Genomic DNA, 23,858 nt, shown 5'->3' on the forward strand with positions numbered 1-23,858 from the left:
TCAAATACTTAAAGTTCTTGTCAAATAGATCTTTCACTTCCTTGGTTAGTGTTACCCCAAGATAATTTATGTTACTTGTGGTTATTGTGAAAAGTGATGTTTCTCTGATTTACCTCTCAGTTTCTTTATCATTTGTATATAAAAGAGCTACTGATTTTTTTTGATTTGATCTTGTATCCTGCCATATCACTGAAGGTATTTATCAGCTGTAGGAGATCTCTGATAGTGTTTTTAGGGCCACTTATATATACTATCATATCATCTGCAAATAACGAAAGTTTGACTTCTTCCTTTCCAATTTTAATCCCCTTGATTTTCTTTTGTTGTCTTACTGCTATAGCTAAAAATTCAAGAACTATGTTGAAAAGATATTAAAATAGTGGGCAGTCTTGTCCTGTTCCTGATTTTAGTGGAATCGCTTTGAGTTTCCCCCCTTTTAATTTGATATTGGCTGTCTGCTTGCTTTATATCGCTTTTATTATATTTCAGTATGTTCCTTGTATCCCTGATCTCTCCGAGACTTTTATCATGAAGGTGTGTTAGATTTTGTCGAATGCTTTTTTTCCAGAATCTAATGAAATGATCATATGTTTGGAAATAATCAAATTGAGGACTGAAATCAACAAAATAGAAACAAAGAAAACAATAAAAAGAATCAAGGAAACAAAGAGCTGGTTCTTTGAGAAAATCAACAAGATAGACAAACCCTTATCCAAACTAATTAAAAGGCAGATAGAGAACATACAAATTAACAAAATCAGAAATAAAAAGGGAAAGATAACAATAGACACTAAGGAAATTCAGAAAATCATTAGGCCATACTACAAAAAAATTATACTCCACAAAACTGGAAAACATAAAAGAAATGGACAATTTTCTAGATAGATACCATATACCAAAATTAAATCAAGACCAGATGAGAAATTTAAATAGACCTAAAAACTGCAAGGAAATAGAAGCTGTCATCAAAAACCTCCCAACCAAAAAAATGCCCATGATTGGATGGTTTTAGTGCAGATTTCTACCAGAACTTCCAAAAAGAACTAATACCTATATTCCTCAAAGTGCTCCACATAATAGAAATAGAAGGCTCATCGCCAAACTCTTTATGAGGCTACATTTACCCTGATAACAAAACCACACAAAGACACAACCGAGAAAGAGAATTACAGACCATTCTCACTCATGATATGGGTGCAAAAATACTCAATAAAAATCTGGAAAATAAAATCCAAGAACACATAAAAAAATCATCCACAATGATCAAGTCGGCTTCATCCCAGAGATGCTGGGATGGTTCAACATACGAAAATCTATCAACATAATCCATCATATAAATAAACTGAAAGAAAAATCCATATGATCATCTCATTAGATGCTAAAAATATGTTTGAAATTTTTATGTGTTGTTTTCTCTGCATGTTTGTCTGTGTATCACGTGTATGCGGAACCTGTGGCAGCCAGAGTAGGGCATCGTATCCTGTAGCACTGGAGGTACAGATGGTTGGAAGCAACCATGTGTGTGCTGCAGATGGAACTCATGTCCTACGCAAGAACAACCACTGCTTTTAACCACCAAGCCATCTCTCCAGTCCCAAAATACTTTTTGGTGAAATTTTGTGAATTGGAACAGATGTTTTTAAAAAGAAAAAAAGTTGATTTATAGCCAGAAGGTCAGCACAAACAGGAAATGTAATTAATCACACTAATAATTTTAAAGTTTAATCTCTACACAATAAGTAAACTTTGGAACATTTTGATCAGGACAGTCACTAGATAACAATGGTGGCTGGGTAGCACATATTGAAAATAAGAAGAGCTGAAATAGGGAGACAGGTCTAATAGTGGCCTCATTCATAATAGTGGCACCAGAAATCAGTTCAGATTTTAAATATACATTTATGTAAAATTCACAAAGTTGTTTGAGCTAGATTATAACAACTAAGGTAGAAGAGAGAACAAACTCCACCCACAGTTCTGGCATAAGCAACCAATGGCACAATTGCCCCTTGTATCAAGACAGAAAGGGAGGAAGAAAGAGTCCATGTTAGGAAAGGGTAAGGCATGGAGAGAGAAAGAAATCAAAAAACTTGGTTTCCTAATTAAGAAGGTTCAGCTTTGTGGATAAGCATGCCAGTACCATGCCCAATTTAGGAAAACAGAGACATGACTAGAACAGGAGAATAGATGGGAAACATGACTTCACAGCTCAATTGCTTTAAATATTACCATTTCCATGACTGCAAAATTTTTCAACTGAATCATTTGATGCTCTCCCCACTTTCTTACTCCATGAATTATGACACCTGAATGTAGTTTATATCAACTTGTACTAGTTGGTGTTTCCTGAATTTATTATTAAGTAATATTCCTTTTTAAGCATTTTACATACCAACCACAGTTCCCCCTCCCTCTCCTCCTCCTGCTATCTCCCATAACCTCCCCCCAAACCACCGCCCCCCATTTATTCCTCAGAAAGGGTAAGGCCTCCCATGGGGAGTCAACAAAGCCTGGCACCTTGAGGCAGGACCAAGCCCTGCCCCCCTGCATCAAGGCTGAACAAGGCATCCCACCATAGGGAATGAGCTCCAAAAGGCACCGCATGCATCAGTGATAGATCCTGGTCCCTCTGCCAAGGGTTCCACAAACAGACCAAGGTACACAACAACTGCTGCCCACATGCAGAGGGCCTATTTAGGTCCCATGCATGTTCCCCAGCTCTTAATTAAGAGTCCTTGAGCTCCCTCTAGCTTGGGTCAGTTGTCTCTGTGGTTTCTGTTTCAAGATCTTGACAACACCTTGCTCATATAATCCCTCCTCCTTTGAATAATATTTTTAATTCAATTCCATGTAATGGCTAATGTTTTAAATTCAGCTTGTGCTCTTTCACTAAAAAGTGATTTGTATCAGTAATATCACTCAGCTAATAAAGAGTCACTGAAAACAGCAGAAATAACTTTTCTAGCTAGAGATTTTTTCTGCTCCCTAATCTCTAATCATCTAGGTATCAGGGGTTTATCAGAAGTATTAATTTTATCTGGACTCATCTTGGTTTTGACAATTAAACATAACTTAACAAACTTACTGTTACAGCCTGTCTCTTTTTTTTATAACCCTGAGAGTCAAATCCAGGGTTATGTGCATAGTAAAAAGCACTTGACCATCCCATCATGTTGGATAACAAATGATCCCTACTCCACTACACTCAGGAAGTGTAAACTCCACTTGCTATTATCTGTCATGATGTGTGCACTGACAATATAAAAGAATGCATATAAAATACTATTTAACACAAATATTGCAGCACTGAAAATACAAACCAGTGGTGACTAGACACTATGTGTCCTCAGTGCTCAGGGCAGAAAATGACAGACCCACAAAAGGACAAACTGTCAAAAGCCACTCAGCTTTGATTTCTAGTGTCAAAACAGTCATAATACACAAACATATGAGTGTGACTCTAAAACCTAATAAGACGCCTCATTCCTTGTGCTGATATTGAGATTCATAGTATTTTCCAATTAATTATATTTTATTATATCACCATATTTATACATATACTATGTATATACATATAGATAGATGAAGATAGATAGATAGATAGATAGATAATAGATAGATAGATAGATAGATAGATGATAGATCGATAGATCGATAGCCACTAGATCGCTCGATAGATAGATGCTCGATAGATAGATAGATTAGCTCGATAGCTGATAGCTAGATGACTCATCGCTCGCTCGCTCGCTCGCTCGCTAGTAGATCGCTGCTGCTGCTAGCTCGCTCACGCTAGCTCGCTCGCTAGCTCGCTCGCTCGCTGCTCGCTCGCTGCTCGCTCGCTGCCCGCTCGCTCGCTCGCTGCCCGCTCGCTCGCTCGCTCGCTCGCTCGCTCGCTCGCTCGCTCGCTCGCTCGCTCGCTGCTCGCTGCTCGCTCGCGCTCGCTCGCTAGCTCGCTCGCTCGCTCGCTCGCTCGCTCGCTCGCTCGCTCGATAGATGCTCGCCAGCCAGACCGACAGACAGACACGGCAGGCAGACAGACCGACAGGTAGATAGATAGGTAGGTAGGTAGATGAGTTATCTGTCAATAACTGAATGAGAATACCTAAATCCTCAGATTCAGACACAGTAGTAAGTCACAAGTCAGCTAATGAAAAAGAATCCTACTACTACATCTATCAGGCCAAAAGTATTTGAACACTAAAAATAAAAGAAAATGTTAAGCAAGACTTAAAGGACACACACTATCCATACTATAGAGATGGGGTAGAAAAACTAAGCATGTGTTTCTTAGCAAACAAAGACAAAAGCTAGGAGATAATGGAATAGATTAGGGATATAAACACACATGTTAAAAATGACATGTACATTGTTTGTTGAGAAATTTATTGTTCTGATAAATAAAACATGGCATCTGTGTACTGGTTAGAATAATGATTTGAAATATCCCTGCACTGACCTAAAACATAAATCTGCTGCCATTTCAAGTATGATGAATTAAAATGAAAAAATCCATTTTGCTGTTAGCATGCATTATATAAAATAATGGGTCTCATGACCCATTTTCCTACATGTATGCAACATGTTTTATCATACACACCCATTATTTTCTCCTGCCCTGCACTCACCCTCCCTTTTCCGCTCTCTCCTCTAACATTCTCCTTTCCATTCCTTTCCCTAGATGGCATATGAGCACCATTGCTACTTTTCTTTCTGGATTTGGTTTATTTTACTCAATTTTTCTGCAAACAGCAGGATTTCATTTTATTCTATTGACAAATAATATTCCATTCTTCATACACAACCACATGTTCTGTCTTTTTAATCCACTCACAGACACCTAAACTGAATACTAACCTGTTTATTATGTAGTGTATCGATATTTTTAAGTCATCATTAACGGCATGTGTGGGATTTTTTTTTTATCTTATTCTAAAAGGTGGCTAACTTGTGTTTTCCTTTTTTCATAATTTACTAAACATTCATCTTGGGTAATAATTAGTAATAATTGTAGTAGCCTCACTACACAAGCTTGACAGCAACTTTGAAAAGGTTTCCTCTTCTTGGCTTCAAGGATATTAACTGAAGTTGTAGTGCCATCCTGTGGTTGACAAGTTTATTGCAGTTTTTGTTGTGGTTTGGTTTTGGTTTTTGATTTTGTTTTCTTTTGTTTTGTTTCGTTTGAGGTATTTCTCATCTTTTAGTTAGTTTGCAAAGTAAAGGGCTTCTTAATCTCTTTTCCGCGAACATTAACAGGACCTCCTGTTGCAGCACAGATCACAGACATCAACACGGTCTCCTGTGACAGCCCTGATCAACACAGCCTCCGGAGGCTACACAGTTCATGCTTAACTTCACGGCTCCCCAAGGGACGCCATGCCCATGTCCGTGATCACAACTGCTACAGGAGCCAATGTTGATGTCTGTGGTCTCTGATGCCTCCAGAGGACTTGCTAATGTCCGTGATTCAAATAGGACCCTGTGGGTTGTTGCCGTTCTGTGCATCCACAGAAAACCATGTGGAAGTCCATGTTTCGTACTGACACTGACTGTTACAACCCGCAAGGAAGCATCTGTCACACTGGTACAGACGACTCCATACTCATAGGAGAGACGTTGAAGATTTCTGCAATAACTAACTCCTCAACAAATGTAGATGGAACGGCGGGCTGTGTCCCGCCACCCACCGGCTAGCTTTAACCCAAAATAATTACATGGAAACTGTATTCTTTTAAATACCGCCTGGCCCATTATCTGTAGCCTCTTATTGGCTAATTTTTATATTTTCCTTTAACCCATATTTAGTAATCCGTGAGGTGGTTGCTTACCAGGGGAGATCTTAACCTGTATCCATCTCAGAGAAGAGAGGCATGGCGACTGCTTATGGCGACTGCCTGAAGCGTCTCCCCAACTCTGCTTCCTTTCTCCCACAATTTTGTTCTGTCTACTCCGCCTACCTAATTTTTTGTCCTCTTAAAGGGCCAAGGCAGTTTCTTTATTAATGAAAGTAACACATAGACACTCCTCCATCAAACAAAGAAGAAACAAACAGTCTAGACAGGTTGCCATTGAGGAGAGAGTCTCTGTTGAACTGTCAGGAGTGAGGCGCCTTCTCTGTAGGTTCTATTTACATTTCCTTATAGCCAACATGGTAAATACTTTTCATATATTTTTGCCTTCATATCTTTCTTTTGGGAACTCTGTCCATCTATCATTTGCCCACTTATTGAAAGATTGGCTCCTTAGCTGAAGCGGCATAATGAACGACAAACAGAATTAACCAGGCTAGTTTAAAATAAAATATTCAGCTTTAATAAAAGGAGGAAAAGGGGAAAACTTACAAAGCCAGAGTTCCAGCGAAGCCCTAGTGCAGGCCGCACACCCGCAAGTTTTATAGGTAAATCTTAGCCTCAGGGGAACACACCCCACAAACAAGGTGATTGGCTAAGGTTCCCCTTCACTTAGCTATCAACATTTTTGGTTTGTTATTTGCTCTGGATATTAACCTTCTCCTGGAAAACAACTACCAGAGATTGTCTCCCATTTTCTGGACTCTCTTCTGTTTCCTTTACCCTTCAGAAGCTTTAGGATTTCCTGTGATACTACTTGTGGCTTCTTGCTGTTACTTCCTCAGCTGTGCTGTATTTCAAAGTGTTCTCTCCACTTTATCCTCTAATACTTTAAGATTTTCATATGTTTACAATTAAGGGTGATGACTTCTATAGGATGAGACAGAGAACTCTAGTTTAACTTTTCTGCATGGGGACAAGACACTGTCTTCTCTCCAACATGGGTATTTATACATCTTTACACCTTTATTGAAAATCAGATGCGTTTTGTTGTTTTATATTTCTGGATTCTATAATCTACTTTTATGTGTGTGTGTGTTCTTATTCCAAAGCACATAGACATATCTTACTAGACATTGCAGTGTATTTTGAAATCAAATGTTTTGACCTATCTAACACTGTTGTTGTTGTTGCTGCTGCTGCTGCTGCTGCTAAGGACTGCTTAAGCTATTTGGGGTCCTTACAAAGGCAGTTCTATATGGATTGTTTTCTCTATTTCTGTAAAAATAGTAGTCTTATGGGGATTTCATTGAATTTGTAATTTGGTTTTAGTAACATAGCCATTATAACTATACTAAATAATTATGCAAACTATGAATGGAAAGTCTTTCCTTATGGACAATATAAAGACAGATGGAGGGTTGAATTTAGCTCATGATCTACAGTTTACAAATACCCCAAGAACATGAATCCAGAAACTAAAAAGCCTAGGCTTTAATACTGATCTTGTCATTAATCAACTCTATAGTGCTGAAAAATTTGCTTGGAATTTCTTGTGTTTTACTCTCTTCTTCCATAAAGAATGACAATCATCTCCCTGCTTAACAGTTTCATTGGGAGAATTCTTGAGTCAGTGTCTGAAAATCAGTTTAAGAAGTCATTCTAGGAACATTGTAATTTCAATAGAAATGTAAGTCATTATGGTGACATGATACATGGTATTTACATTAGTGGGGGAGTGAAAATAATATAGGTTAGGGCCAAGAATAAGAAAACTTGATGTTGATAAAGATGGAGAGGTGGCAAGAAAACAGATATTGAAAAGATTATATGCCATCTTATTGGAAAACAATATTGTGAACTATAATAAATTAATTTAGGATGTTATGACAAAGAAATAGTTAGATCTGCATATTTAGAAATATCACTTTGGCAGTCACAAAATGCATAGATTACAAGGGGAAATGGCATGTAAGACAAATAAATCAAAAGAATTTTGTAATGGAGCAGATATAGGTGAAGGAGAATCATTTCTTTCTCTCAGAAGTTGAAGTCTCCCATTAACACAAGTCATCAGAGTTGGTACAAAGCAAAGCCGGGCACCCAAAAGAAATCCACCACTATTATGGAGAGCAGCCATTCCTTAAACCTACAGACAGCAGAGGCTTGTGATTTGGAAGTGGTCTGTTGCCAAGGTAAGCTAATCAGGGGATATATTTCTGCTGTCTGTGCCATTAGCCTCTCCAGATCTGATTCTGTCTATACACCTAAGGTTCCCCTAGGTCCTATTGTAGGCCACTGGGAGCCTCTGTCAACTGCTCTCCCTGTGCAGCAGAGTAGCTCATTAACAACTTTTTAATAAGGTCATAGACAGTGACTGCTCATTAATAAATTGAGTAGTCTGCAGCCCCAGAGACTAAGGAAACTCAGAACAGAAGTCAGTGACAACAGTGCTCAGCTGAAGAGTAGCTAAGTCAGAGGGAAAAGAAAAAACTTCTCTTGGAGGCCTCCAGACTTTTACTATTAGACCTCTAGGGTCCTTGGCAGCTCCCAGAGACTGTAACTCTTAAAATACAGACCAGGAGGTGCAGGATTTTGGTGGCATAAAGGGAAGACAGAGTCCAGTGATCCCAGGCTTGCACCAGCTCTTTGTCTAGAGAGACACTTGAGGAAGTCAGGTGCTCTTCATGCTTTGTGGAATGCTGTGAAAAAAAGATCTTGCTCTCAGACTATTTAATGTTCTTCTATATCTATAGATGTTCTTGTTGTTTGCCCTTCATGTCCAAGCACAGAATCCTTTTTTCCTAAGCTATTTTATTCTGTGTACTAGGGATCCACTAGCCTTCGTTCCTCTTTTGCGTGCATCTCTCAGACATCCCAGCCATTCCCAGGGTTGCAATGAATCATCTCTATGGAGATAAATCTCAGGCATTGACTTTACTTCCTACAAGGATCAAGAGTGGAGCATGCTTGCTGGCCTGGCTGCCTTCAGTAATGAATCAAGTTTACAAATCCTTTAATCTACTCTCATTAGCTGCCCTTGAATGCTTTCTAAAGCATATATCAGTCATTATTGTGCATAAACGCATGTTTACTCTCTTCAGAATTAAACTGGTTGTTCTTAATCTGTCATAAAAGCTTACAGTTCAGTTCAAGTTTCTTTACAACTATATTTCTTATTACATTCATTCATTAGGTGAATGAGAAATTAATTATCATCATACCATAATTGCAGCATCGATGATTTTTCAGATCTCTCCCTTTACCAAGGGAATACTATTAATTAAAGGTACTAACTTGTAATTGATGCCTAAATATGGGCTATATATGTGTAATGCTATTTGAGGGTATGAAAAACAGTACAGAAGAGGACAAATTAATATCTACCATAGCCTAGATTGAAATCCATGAATACCTACCCCAAATCCTATGTTCTTTTCAATATAGCTTATTCTGTTCTAATATACAAAGACTAACAGGAAGGAAGAAAGAAAATAATAGTGTCTGATATGTGATGTCAAAATCTTCAGGTGTGTCAGAAGGAGAAAAAATGAACCAAAGTCATTAAATACAAATAGAAGCTTTAAAAAGAAATTACAAGTTGTAGACTTTCAGAAATGGTTCAGCAGCACAACAAATTGTATCAACATAGATGGCCCTGCTGATCACACCTATGTTAACTAAAGTCACTAATTTAGTCCTATATCCTCAGTTTTCATGCCATTTTTTTCTATTCCAGGACCACATCTAGGATACCCCTTCATGTGCAGGGGTTCTCTTGGCTGTGCCAGTTTCTCAGACATCTCATTAGTAATTCTAGGCAGGTATTTTGAAAAATACCCATGCTCAGGATTTGTTCTGCAGTCTTTTCTATACCAAGACTGGGTTTACGACTTAAAAGAATTACAAGATTAAAGTGTCACTGTCGATTCGGTGCGGTGGAGTTCCATCTGGATGGAACCTTCATCTGGCGATGGATGGAGATAGAGACAGAGCCACACATTGGTGCACCGCACTGAGCTCCCAAGGTCCAAATGAGGAGCAGAAGGAGGGAAAACATGAGCAAGGAAGTCTGGACTGCGAGGGGTCCCCCCATCCACTGAGATGGTGGAGCTGATCTATTAGGAGCTTACCAAGCCCAGCTGGACTGGAACTGAAAAAGCATGAGATAAAACCAGACTCCCTGAACATGGCAGACAATGAGGGCTGCTGAGAAGCCAAGGACAATGACAATGGATTTGGATCCTACTATGCATACTGGCTTTGGGGGGGCCTGGGCTGTTTGGATGCTCACCTTCCTGGACCTAGATGGAGCGGGGAGGAACTTGGACTTCCCACAGGGCAGGGAACCCTTACTGCTCTCTGGACAGGAGAGGGAAGGGGAGTGGAGGGGGAGGGGGGTAAATGGGAGGTGGGGAGGAGGCAGAAATTTTTAATAAAAAAGTGTAGACTGGACAATAGCAAGGGGGAAATATAGGTGGGAATTCTAGGCAGAGAGAATAAGTAGGAGGAAGAATTTAGACAGAAAGAAAGAAAGAAAGAAAGAAAGAAAGAAAGAAAGAAAGAAAGAAAGAAAGAAAGAAAGAAGCAAGGAAGGCAGGCAGAAAGAAAGAAAGAAAGAAAGAAAGAAAGAAAGAAAGAAAGAAAGAAAGAAAGAAAGAAAGACAAAAAGGACAAAAAGACAGAAGTCAGGGAAATGACAGGGGCAGCCAGACAGACACAGAGGAAGTAGGAACGTAGGACATGCAGAATGAAAGAAAGGCAAAAGGCCCCGAGGCAGTACATAGATGAATATAAACTGATTAAATTAAGATAAAAGAGCTAGCGGGATAAGCCTAAGTTAAGGCTGAGGATTTATATTTAATAAGTCTCTGCATCTTTATTTGGGAACTGGCTGGTAGTCCAAAGAAAATTCCAAATACAGGCTCACTCTAACTCTTTCTAGATGCCGTCTTAGTCCCAATAAGTCTCTTTCTAAATTTTTAATGACACACTTACTTTAAATAGAGTGGTTTAAACAAGCATGAATGTAAGGTTACTCATGGGAACATAAGCAACTTACCAGCAGCTACAGCGCTAAAGAAAATTGTTCCTACTTCTTCAGCAGCTGTTAACACCCTAAGCTTGGGTGTAGCCTAATAAGTTCCCTATTGCCTATTCTAACAATGTTGAGAGGCTCAATGATGTCCAAATGTTATACAGACTCAGACTCTAAGTTCATGAATGCTGTGGCTGTGTTGTAATGAGGGAGACAGCATCTCACCATACTTCTCCACAGTCCCCTACTTCTTGTATTATTTCTCACTTACTATCCATTTCCAACGACGTTCTCTAAGCCTTGGTGGAAGGGCATGAAATAGATGTCACATTTATGGATGAGAATGAAACAGCCACTTATTCTTCATACTGCAACCAGACATGGATCTTTACATCAATTTCTATCTACTAAAAAAGAAATTTATCTGGCCACAGCTGAGAGCTGTAGTGATCTAACGGTATAAGCATAAGCATTAACTACAGAGGTAGTTCAGCACTTAAAAGCATATATTGTTCTTTCGGTAGACACAGGTTCTGTTCCCAGCACCCACACAGTGGGTCACAACTGTCTGCACTCTAGTTCCAGTGGACCTGATGCCCTCTTCTCTCTTCAAAGGACTATAGACCTGCAAATAAAACCTATCTACTTGCAGGCAAAACATTCTGACACATTAAAAAATTAAAATAAAATGAGTATTTAAAGAGTAGTTTCATATGTCCACTTAACAAAACAGCACTAGTTGGTCTCGCTATTAAGCCTAGAGGTATTTTCCCCTGCCATGTCTCTTTGAAGTAACAAGAACAAATTCCTATCTGTAGTTTAGGACTCAAATTCAAGCATACTATGGTTGGTTACTTCCAACACAATTGTACCACACTTTGTCTGTAGGCCCATCTTGCCTGGAAGGTCTGTATTGTAGCGTGAACTTCTTCCAGTAGCTGCACAGCACTTTACAGCACCACAAAAATGTAATAGTCAGGTGGAAGATTCCAGTTAAGTTCCAGTTTGATTTATCTGATTCTGTAATCAAAGTGTGGAGTGTCTTCATAAGTAATATGTTACTGTCTGTGGTAGTTTGAAAGAAAATTGCCCCCAAGTGGAGTGCCACGATTAGGAAGTGGTGGCCTTGGAGCATAGGTATGGTCTTGTTGGAGGAAGTGTGTCACTGTGGGGCATTGCTTTGAGGTCTCTTCTGCTCAAGCTTCACTCAGTGTGAGACTGAGACCACTTACAGTTGCCTTCTGATGTAGCCAGCACCAAGTCGGCCTGCATGCTCCCTTGTATTGCCATGATGATAACAGACTGAAACTCTGGAACTGTGAACAAGTCATTTCAATTCATCTACTTTTTGGAATTGTTACCATGATCATGGTGATTTTTTCCCATCAACAGAAACCCTAATTAAATACTGTCTAACTATGTTGGGCAACCAGGAGCATTATCAAGAGTCTGTTTTATTTGGGGTGCCTCTAGATCTTCCCTCAACAATTAATAAGAAGATACCTCACTCCTAACCCTATTTTTGTTTAATATCTTATGACTTCTGGGAGTAATTTGAGAATCTTTTCTTTAATTATATTTTATAACAACACAAAGCAGTGATACTCCTTATGGCATTTCATTTCTCCTTAGATGCTAGTTAACCCTATTTTCTACCACCCAGTCTTCTCCTCCATATCCTAATCTCCCTGCTTAGACTTTTCCACCCCCAGTTTCTAACCCCCCTTTAATATAAAATATGTTATATTTCATTTTAGTTTTTTTAGCATTTGCACTCTGGACCATCAGGGGATCCAAGTTCATATCACAATTTCTACTCAATCCTGAAAACAGCCAGTACTTCAAAGAACACTAATTCTTTCATGGAAAGAAGATATTAGACAATTCTGAATATTAGGTTGTGGTAGTGTGAATAAGAATGACCCTCATAAACTCATATATTTGAATGCTTAGTTACCAGAGAATAGAACTATTTGAAAGGATTAGAAGGATTAGGAGGTGTGGGCCTTGTTGAGGAGCTGTGATGGTGTTGGTGTAAGTATATTACTAGGGTAGGCTTTGAGGTTTCAAATGCCCATAATAGGCTTTCTCTTTCCTGATGCCAATGGATCAGGATGTAGTTCTCAGCTACGCTCTAGGACCCTATGTGCCCCCATGTTCCCATAATGATGATAACAGACCAACCCTCTGAAACTGTAAGCAAGCCCCAAATTAAATATTTTTTTCATAAGAGCTGCGCTGATCATGGTGTCTCTTTGAAACATAGAACAGTGACTAAGATCTAGATCTTCATCTTAATTTTAACATTAATATATATTTATGGTTATGAACTGATGGAGGACTCTCATTGGCTAATAAAGAAACTTCCTGGCTCATTTGATTGGCCAGCCCTTAGGTGGGCGGAGTAGACAGAACAGGAAGAGGAAGTGAGGTAGAAGGATCAGTAAGATGCTACGCCTCTCCTAAGTTAGACAGACCGCCATGCCTCTTCTCAGGGAAACAGACGCAATGAAGCTCCAGCCCAAGATGGACGTAAGCTAGAAACTTCCCTGTAAGGCACCACTTCGTGGTGTTACACAGATTATTAGATATGGGTTAAAGCAAGATGTGAATAAGAGGCTGAAAATATTGGACCAGGCAGTATTTAAAAGAATACAATTTGTGTGTTGTTATTTCGCGTGTTAGCTAGCCGTGCTGGAGCCAGGCAGGATGAAAAGCAGGCCTGCCCGCAGCACCTCACTACAGAATGGCGCCCACTTGGATAACCGAAATCCGCAGAAAGCTTGAGAAAGCTTGGGAAAGAATAGAGTAAAGCTCTATTTTCGGGTCTGTCAAGCAAGCACTCTCATCTAAGAGAGGCTTCCTTACTCAGCTTCAGCTGCAAAACATTGCAGCTCTTTTAAGAGGTTCGGCTACTAAACACTTAAATGCTGTTGATGAAAATTACTGCATGCTTTTCGGTTTTCAGCCATAGCAGGAAAAAAGCTGTGTCATTTTAAAATGGCCAGCTTTCTGGGGCCGTTCTGCCAGGGCAAACTCTGACTCTTTCAAGCAGGCGGTCCTGACTATGGAGCTTTTGAGTGTTGTTTAACACTGTTGCAAGCTTGCTTGCTGGCAGGGACCTTGAACCGCCAAAGAGTTGTGGTACCGTCTGCCATGAGGCTGGAAAGCTAGGGAATGGGCTGGATCTAGCCGCCAAAGTCACGGCTTTCGTCCTACTGATATTGTTGGTAAAGTAAAGACTCATGTAGTCAGAAAGAGAGATATACAGTAAAAGAAAACTTCAAAAGTAGAAGAAAATGTCTAAGTGGTTTACACTGTGTTAAAAATATATGCAGGCTAAAGGTTAAAGTTCTTAAAAGTAAAAAACAAAGAAAAAGAAAAAGAAAAACAAAAAAAGAAAAGAGGAAGTTTGTTGTGGTGGTACACACCTTTAATCCCAACACTTGGGAGGCAGAGGTAGATTGACCTCTGTGACTTCAAGGTGTGGCAGCACACACCTTTAATCCCAATGCCTGGGAGGCAGAGACAGAACAGATCTCTGTGAGTTCTAGGTGTGGTAAGCATACGCCTTTAATATCCCAGCACTTGGGATGCAAAGGCCAGTGGGATCTCTGAGAGTTCAAGGACAGCCTGGTCTGCAGAGTTATTCCAGGACAAAGATATACAGAGAACTTGTCAAAAAATAAAAAAGTAAAAATAAACGAAATAGAGGTTAAAATAAAGCTGTACAAAGATGGAAAATACACAAAGAATCTTGATGCTGTATACTATTATGGCTCTCTTGAATTGTTTGAATGCTGAGGAAGGAGCAACAGCTGCTAAAAGATATTTGTTTATAAATGCTGCTGAACTAATCCAAGATAGACATTTTAAAAAATACCTTGACTTCAGAATTTGGATCTAAGGATATGATACTTTGGAAAAGAGTTTTCTTCTTTGTTTTTACAGAAAATGAGACCCTATGGATTATTTCTATCCCAATATGGTATGAATAGACCACGCCCTCCTGAAAGATTGCAGCTCTGAACACCTTCAGAAAATTACTTCACCCAACTGATGACCGAGATGAACCTGGCACACAGGTCATACCATGAAAGATCTGATTACACAGCGCCCCCATTCAGCAGGAAGCAGTTTGGAGGAGAAATAACTGCGCCCATGTTCCCCAAATATTGTTTATAAATGTTCTTTTACATTTAAGGGGGATATGAATATAGATATGAATAATTTGCATTGGTATAGATTTTGCTTTATTGATAGAGATTTAAGGTCAATCTTGTTATATGTAGTTCTGATACTGATTAAGGTATTGTGATTGTGTAGTTCATTTTAAAATGTAATGTATAATTAAGAAATATAGGTTGTTAATGGATTATCATCGATAATAGTAAAAGCTTATAGTCATGTTAGTTAGATTTTCTAGAGATATAGAGATATATTTCAGTTAGATAGGCATACTTCATATCTTCCAAAGACTATAGAATATGGCATTTTAAAATGTCTTAATACTCAGGACTTTTCATGACAATGAGACACATCTGCCTCTGGCAGCACCAGCTACTTCAAGAGGAAGATGGGCATCGAAGAGGATCCTTATAGAGTTTGATAGCCATTTGGGGGCAAGAAACTGCTCTTGCCTTGACTGTTGCATAAACTGGACACAGAGAACCCTCAGAGAGAGGACTGCTGAACTTGCCTATAGGTGAGATGATTCTTTGGGGTTCCTCATTCAAGAAAGAGTCTTCGAGACATTCTGAAGGACACAGCAGATATGACATGAACTGCCTTTGAAAATTCTCTGCTTCATGAAAATGTCTGTTGATACTATGGGCCTGAAGGCCACAACAGTACTAAAGAACTTTGGGTGACTGTCCAGGCAGCGAGATGTCTCTGTCATTTCTAGAGTTTGGAAGTTGCTTATTTCTTGTTTACTCAGGTAATATTATATCCTTCTGGAGTCTTTGATGGAGTTTAAGAATAGATAGTTAGAGTTTTCCTTAGTTATGATAAAAGATAAAGTAGATATAACTATTTGTAACTGTAATTCTTACTTGATACTGTTTTGGTTATATGTAATTTACTATGTTAAGTTAAAAGAAAGCCTTTCTTTTTTGTTAAACAGAAAAAGGGAAATGATGGAGGACTCTCGTTGGCTAATAAGAAACTGCCTGGCCATTTTGATTGGCCAGCCCTTAGGTGGGCGGAGTAGACAGAACAGGAAGAAGGAAGTGAGGTAGATGGCCTCAGTCAGATGCTACGCCTCTCCTAAGTTAGACAGACCGCCATGCCTCTCCCAGGGAGACAGATGCATGAAGCTCACACCCAAGATGGACGTAAGCTAGAAACTTCCCGGTAAGGCACCACTTCGTGGTGTTACACAGATTATTAGATATGGGTTAGTCAGATGTGAGTAAGAGGCTGGAAGTAATGGGCCAGGCAGTATTTAAATGAATACAGTTTGTGTGTTGCTATTCGGGGCATAAACGAGAGCCCGGTGGCTGGGAGCCAGGCGGGACAAAAAGCAGGCCTGCCCGCAGCTCCATCACTAAATGAACTTATGATTTATAAATGCTCCTAGTGGTGGATTTAAGATAATTTCTATATTGTTTTGAAATTTAATGGTGCATTTATATGGTACGCTTGAAATTTAAAACAGAATCAGTATTTTGCTATGTGTAGTAAAATGACTTTGAATGCCTCAAACTAAGTATTTAATTCTGCCTACTTGGTAAACAACAACACAGATGACACAGGTGTAGCCCCAAAGAATCAGGAGGGAGAGTGGCCTCGACAAAGGCCTTCTGGGCCATGTTAAGTGTCTATGTCTGGCTAGGAAGAGGAGTGCTGGTGAAGGCCACAGCAAGGAATGGATCCCAACCAAGCTTATCCATGCAGACAAGAAGATGAAGCTCAAGTCCCTGCCCGCTGTTCCCATCAAGGAATCTGAGATTATTGGCTTTTTCTTGTGGGTCTCCCTCCAGGATGAGATTTTGAAGATATACACCAGTGTATAAGAAGATCAGGTTCGATGCCTTTGTTGCTATGGAGAGTACAAGGTTCACACTGAATATATGTTTTCAAAGGAGGTCACACCTCCATGTGGAGGGATCGTCACATTGACCAAGTTCTCAGTGCCCCTGTGCAAAGGCTAGTAATGGAAGAATGTGAACACTTTTATTGGTTAGCCAATAAAGAGGTGACATCCACTGTAGCTCTTATCCAAGACCTAAGGCACTGGCAAACACAATGATGCTAATGGCCAGTACTGATGACGCCTCACTTCAGCCAGGGACTTATTTCCACACTAGACACTTGATGAAGACTCTTAATGCCATCTTCAAGACCTATAGCTACCTTAACCCCTGACCTTGGGAAACATGGTAATCAAGGTTTCCTGTCAGGAAACTCACCTACCTCTTCTAAAACCCACCCCAGGGTCTCTGAACATAGGACTCTATCTCCAGCTATAGCTACAATATAAGATTTTTATACAACCAAAAATAAGGTTGCTTAATATTAATTTAATTCTGTTCTAGTTCTGTCTTGACTGTTGACCAGCTCCTTCAAAATCTAATAGCCTCCAGTCACCTGAATATTTAGGGGACAAATGTCTCCTCTGTATACATTTTCCTGGACAATGATCAGCATAGAACAAGAAAACTAAAAACAAAAACTAAGACTAAGATCTATGTATTAGACCCTCAAGGCTCTTACAGGTGAGAAGAAGCCAAGCCTGGGTACGTAAGGCCCATACTGGCAGAAGAAGACAGGGTCCTTATATCATTTTAATGAAAAATGGGGCAGAGAAACAGGAGAGATAGAGAAGTGGAATGGTTCATATACCATGGAAAGATACATAAAGTAAGAAAATGTAGACCAGGAGTAGGCATATATTGGAGGCCATCTTGTCACCTGGGTCCATGGTGATGGTGGTGAGGAGTAGACTGCGAGAGATGTCCTGCTTGCCACCTTGGACCATGATGTCCAGATCAGGCTTCTGCCAAGGATCATGTCTGGGTCTGTGGTCCAGCCACAGACTGGTATATTTTTGAAGCCTATGGCTGGTGTCACCTCAGTAGACTTTAGGATCCATGTGAGATGATAACAGAAGGCTGTGCTAAGTCGGCCCCGCCCTTCACTATGCTAGGAAAGCTGGTCTTTCCTCTCGCTGGCCACTACAGTAAGTGAGCTGGACCCTGCATTTAGGAGAAAGGGCCCCACCCTTTACAACAGTTGAGGATAAGCCTAACCTGAGGGCATGCATGTAGGGGAACTAACTCTGCCCCCCATACATTAGGCCACTAGGCTGGTGGCACTAGTGGCTCTATCTGACCTGCCTGGCTAACACCGAAGCCCATAAGTGGGCCTTGAGTTGACCCTCCCTAGCATCTATCCCATCTGGGACTTTCTGGAGCTCATGAAGGACCTGGTCCTTTGGAACCATACCCACAAGATCTCCAAGACATGAAACTTCCACAGGATACCTCAGAGGAGCTCTGGTGAGGATCCAGTGAGGATGATGTACCAAAAACCAGAAGCCTTGACCCAGACCAGTGACTCATTGCAATGAGCATTTGTCAGTTAAGCTGATGGATGGGACAAAGGGGTATATTATATGATACACCAAAACCTCTAATGCCACCAGGATGAATGAAGAAGTGATGGACAAGGAGGAGAGAAGGAAAATCAGAAAATTTTCTGTTCTTGGTATATGTAGTTTTTGTTCTGGTTTGATTTGTTGGGGTTTTTGTTGCTTTTGTTAATGCTTTTGATTGCTTGCTTGTTTACCTTGTTTTGTCTTCTTTAGTGGGTGCATGCAGCAGGGATGAGGTTGGATATAGGTACACTGGGCAGTGTGCTTACATAGCATAAGTGAAGCCCTGGTTCAACCCTAGAACTATACACATTGAGCATGGTGGTCCACAACCATGATCTCAGTATTTGGGTCATGACAAAAGGAACAGTTCAAAGTCACCCAGCTTCATAGTGACTTGAAGGCCATCCTGGACTACATGAGAGCCCATTTCAAAGAAAATAAGTAAAAGTATAAGTCATCTAAGCACAAGAACCATATCTTACTAGTATAATTGAATGGGCAAAGAGTGCCTGATCTGTGATATTGTCTAACATGAATATTTATTAAATTTATAAACTGTCACCTTTTAATGAATATATGACATTTTATTTAATCATAGCATCATTTCTATAGCATCCAATTAGAAAATTATCTTTAATAAAAATTGAAACTGATGCTCAGAGTATTTAACAAAACTGACAAGCAAAAAGTCCCAAAGCAAGGGTTAAATTTAAGACATTCAGCTACAGACTCTTACATGGTGATGATGCTTCCCTTCACTAGAGTTTGGTTTTCTTTCTTGGGGTTTATCCTGTTGGCATTGGAACTTCTTCACATCCTCAAGGTACAATAGATTCAAGAAATTTCAGGTCCCATGGGCAATGAAATAAAATCTAGTAACACCTGAGGGAAACCAAGGTTCTAATCCCTTGGTCTAAACACCAAAGACAAAAGAGAGACAGCTAAGGACAACTAAACCGGGGGTTTTCTGTCATCTGTTTCAGCTTCTTCTGATCCTGTAAGTTCAGTGTAGTAGACAAAGCATCTCTTAGCATTTTCATCTGCCTGCTGCAGCAGGGTCAGTGTATTGCAGTTAACAATTTTAACTATTAAGAGAATGAGTATTGGTAAATATATAGGAAGGAAATAAATTAAATGAGCTTATTACTGGTTATGCTACTTAAATATTGTCACTGATTCTATGATTCTGATCAACAAACATGCAGAAATTTTATAGAAATTTCCAATCTTCTAAAACAAAACTTATTGTCTCATTTTAAGATATGGTCATTTATCATGCCTTCGTTATTATGATTGCCATGTTATTAATTGTTAGGTAGCTCTCAAAGTAATGAGTTCCCTTAAGCAGTACCTCTTTTAAATACATTGAAACTATGATATTCTGGATCTGAAGGACTTTTTTAGTTTGGCATAAAATTCTGTTTATGATTTTATGTGAATAAGTATTGTACTTTTGTAGAAGATATCACCAATTATGACAACAAACTTTGTGATGAAGATCTTTCCCCCTCTTCACAACAGATTCCTTACAAAGCTACTTGTTTCCATTTGTATAAACCGTGAACTGTATTTTAAAGATACAGCTTTCCATTTTGCATTTCTTTTTACTTCCCGAGGTAAATTTGGTTTTGCCCAAAGTTGCAGGAAATGGGCCCAGTGAAGTCCAGTATAATTCTTTCTCCCAAGTAATAGCTTTAAAAAAACTTCAATATAATACCAGACCCAACATGGTAAGATTTCCTTAAAAATGGGTGACGGTAAGAAATTATTCTTTTTTTCCTAAGTTGTGATTTATATGGATATTTTTATTATTTTTGCATGTTTAATATTGTTTTTTCTGATCAGGCCACTTAAAATTTCCTTATTCCATCTCAAAATTAAGTAAAATAAAATACAGATGAGTGTGTTATAGTCAATGTATAATCATTTTTAACTCACATTGTATTACAAGAGTTGACTTTTGGCCTTTCAGGTGGTAGTATAAAGGTTTCTACCTGTCACAGTTTCTGCTGCATTATTGATTCTTTTAACTGTTTCATAAGACTTTTTTGGAAAACTCAAGACATTGCCTGCTTCAGAAAATCTTTGGTCCGTATGACCATACTTACTCTGTGATAACAATTCTCTGTTCCTCTGAGATGCTGTGAATTTTAAGGCACCCTGGATATTCGCATCATCTATCAATAACATTAAGCTTCTTCTTCATTGAGTTTTTCATCTTGCTTCATAGTGGTTGGCAGTGAACATGCGAGAAAGGTGAGCATGCAACCTGATTCTATATACTCAACTTTCATCCCTCTCCTTCATTTGCACTATAAAACCAACCGCCTGGTCCTCACAATTGTCAGTGATCATTTTACATGACATATATGAACAAGTCATTCCACTTTCCCCAACATTCAGGTGGTTTCTTCATCTACACAAAATAAAGTTCAAATGTGTTAGCATGGATAGGAGTATAAAAATATAGGAGTAATAACATACCCAACCAACATCATTATATTGTTTTGCATAAATTTTGGTATGGTGGGTTTTTTTAATTAGTTGGTTTGTTTTATTTTGAGACAATCCTTACGCTCCAGCCCAAGTTAGGCTGGCACTCACAGGAGTTTGCAGATTGATCTGTAACTCATGGCCATCGGCCTCCAAATGCTGGGATTACGTCAGACAACTACACCGAGAATCTAAATCTCTCTGTTTTCTGTCTTTCCACTGTTCATAATGTTTTTCTTTTAGATTTTTATCCTATGGTGGTGTAATTACCTTAACACGTCTAGTTTCATTAAATTTTTATTTTCCAAGTGTATACTCATCATTTTTCCTTTAGATTTCAATATACTAGATTGCAACAATGATGCTAAGGACAGTTGCTGGTAATCAACAAAGTTAGAACCATAGTGAGACAGCTAGGATTCGGGTAGGCCTAGGGAACCTTCAGAACACAGTGATGTTAGTGATATGAGCTCTCTTGATTACCTTTCCTTTATCCTTCCAGCAACTATTTTTAAAAATTCCATTAATTCTCTGAAGCAGCCAATGAACAAGTCCTCATGGTAAAAACAGAATCCTGTAACATATAATTTAGTAGAAATAAAAACGGGTTGCAGAGCGATCTGGGCGGTGGCTCAGTCATGTAAGGTGCGCGTCCTCGGCACGAGCGAGGTCCTGAGTTCGCAGCCCCGTCCGTGGTGTGTGTGATTCTGTCACTGGAGGGTTCCGTGTCCCGTGTGTGTTGGGTGTGTCTGTGTGCGGTCTCTCCCATGCCGTCTTTGGGGGAAAAAAAAACAGGTTTGCAATTCAATAGATATTGTTTTGGGTTAAAAAAATCTGCTTTGTTACAGAGTAGTTAATGCATACCTTTCTTTCCAGCACTGAGATGGATGCAGATGCAGGAGAATTGTGGGTTTGAGGCCAACTTGGGCTACACAGTGAAACCCAGTCTGAGAAAAAAATCCTGTCCCTCCTTTCTTTTCAAAACCGTTTCTCTGAGTTCAGTGTGATCACACAGGAAACAGAAATTTCAGGGAATGGGACACATAAACTATTTTCAAACAGATGCTCACACATCACTCACCTCTCAAAGTCAAGATTCATGAAAAGTAGAACGTTAGCTTGCCTATCTACTATTGCAATTCTATTTCCAGAGGTTTAGTGAATGCCTATTTAGTGGGGTTTTTTTTTGAAATTATGAATAATGGACATGTTTCTCAACGTTTGTGCATATTCAGAGCCATCATATTTTCAAAAATGTAATCCTCCTTACAATGTCCCAGCTACAGACCCAATGATCTCCCAATGCTTGTCCTTCCTACATGTGAATGTGAAAATGGGGGAAATGCCACTACAGAGGCTCACTCAGGCATCACTCAAATAAGCACTAGAAATTTGTCCTCTTCCACCATATCTGATTTTTGCCTCTTTCCATGAAACTAATCAGTAATCTGGAGGGGGAAAAATCCAGAATCTGATTTGTACAATCAAGAATCTGTCTTCTGAGCACACTGGATATTTATGCCCATTGGCCATGGCTGCAGGAAACTGGTCAGAAAATAACTGAGTTTGTTCTCATGAGCTTCTCTTTCCTGCCTACTGAAAATTCAGGGCCTTGCTCTTCCTGGCATTTTTAGCCATCTACCTAATCACTCTGCTGGGAACAGCCTCATTATTCTGGTGACACTTGCTGATCCCATGCTGCAAAGCCCAATGTACTTCTTCCGCAGAAAACTTGTCATTCTTAGAGATTGGCTTCAACCTGGTCTTGTGCCCAAAATGTTGGGGGACCCTGATTGCCCAGGACACAAGCATCTCCTTCTTTTGGTTGTGCCACTCAGATGTACCTTCTTTGTTCTTCTTTGGAGTGGCTGAAATGCTTCCTCCTGGTCACCATGGCCTATGACCGCTATGTAGCCATCTGCAGTCCCTTGCATTACCCAGTCATCATGAACCAGGGACAACGGGCCAAACTGGCTGCTGCCTCCTGGTTTCCAGGATTCCCTGTAGCCACTGTGCAGACCACATGGCTCTTCAGTTTTCCTTTCTGTGCCAACAACAAGGGTGAACCACTTCTTTCTGTGACAGCCCACCTGTGCTGAGGCTAGTCTGTGCAGACACGCACAGTTTGAGGTCTATGCCATTGTGGCACCATTCTGATCATCATGACACCCTGGCTGCTGATCCTGTGTTCCTACACTCACATTGCTGCTTCCATCCTCAAGATTCCATCAGCTAAAGGGAAGCACAAAGCCTTCTCTACCTGCTCCGTCACATCTCCTCGTTGTCTCTCTTTTCTATGTGTCTTTAAGCCTCACTTATTTTAGGGCCCAAATCAAATAATTCCCTGAAAACAAGAATTGTTATCATTGGCTTACACTGTTGTGACTCCTCTGTTGAACCCCATTTCTATAGCCTAAGAAACAATGAGATGAAGAATGCTCTCAGCAGGACCTTCCACAAGGCCCTGACCCTCAGAAACTTTACCTTATAGACATTAAAAGGTAAGATTAATGTTTGTTGAATGGAGAACATATATTTGTGATTCATATCTATCTCTGGTTTATATCTATTATCATGAATTCCAGTTGTCAATATGACTCTTAGAAATCTCATTAGAATGAGAAAAATACAAATGTAATTTAGATCTATTGTCATATATAAAGTTTCCTTTACCTGCCAACTATACCTCACAAAAGTGAATCTTTATTTTTATTTAATTTCTATTCATAATTATGAAGTTAACTCTGAAATCCACCTAGACGTTGAGGCAAATAAGGAAGCAACGGATCCCTTAGAACTGTAGAGAGGTGACCTGTGAGTATTGTGGACAAATGAGGTGGGGCTCTCTTGAGTTGCAAGGGATTGCCCAGTGGTTAGTATGTACACAAGTCAGCAGTTGGGGCTGCCCATGATGACCTTATTCCTAGCCTTGCCATTTCTT

At 39.7% G+C, this 23,858-nt stretch overlaps 1 pseudogene; it reads left to right on the plus strand.

Annotated features, from left to right (window-relative positions):
- The first annotated feature begins 22,448 nt into the window (after window positions 1–22,448).
- On the plus strand, window positions 22,449–23,408 carry LOC119821687 (annotated as a pseudogene).
- The last annotated feature ends 450 nt before the right edge of the window (window positions 23,409–23,858 follow it).

The sequence above is a fragment of the Arvicola amphibius genome, chromosome 1, assembly GCF_903992535.2.
Source record: "Arvicola amphibius chromosome 1, mArvAmp1.2, whole genome shotgun sequence".
NCBI lineage: Eukaryota > Metazoa > Chordata > Mammalia > Rodentia > Cricetidae > Arvicola > Arvicola amphibius.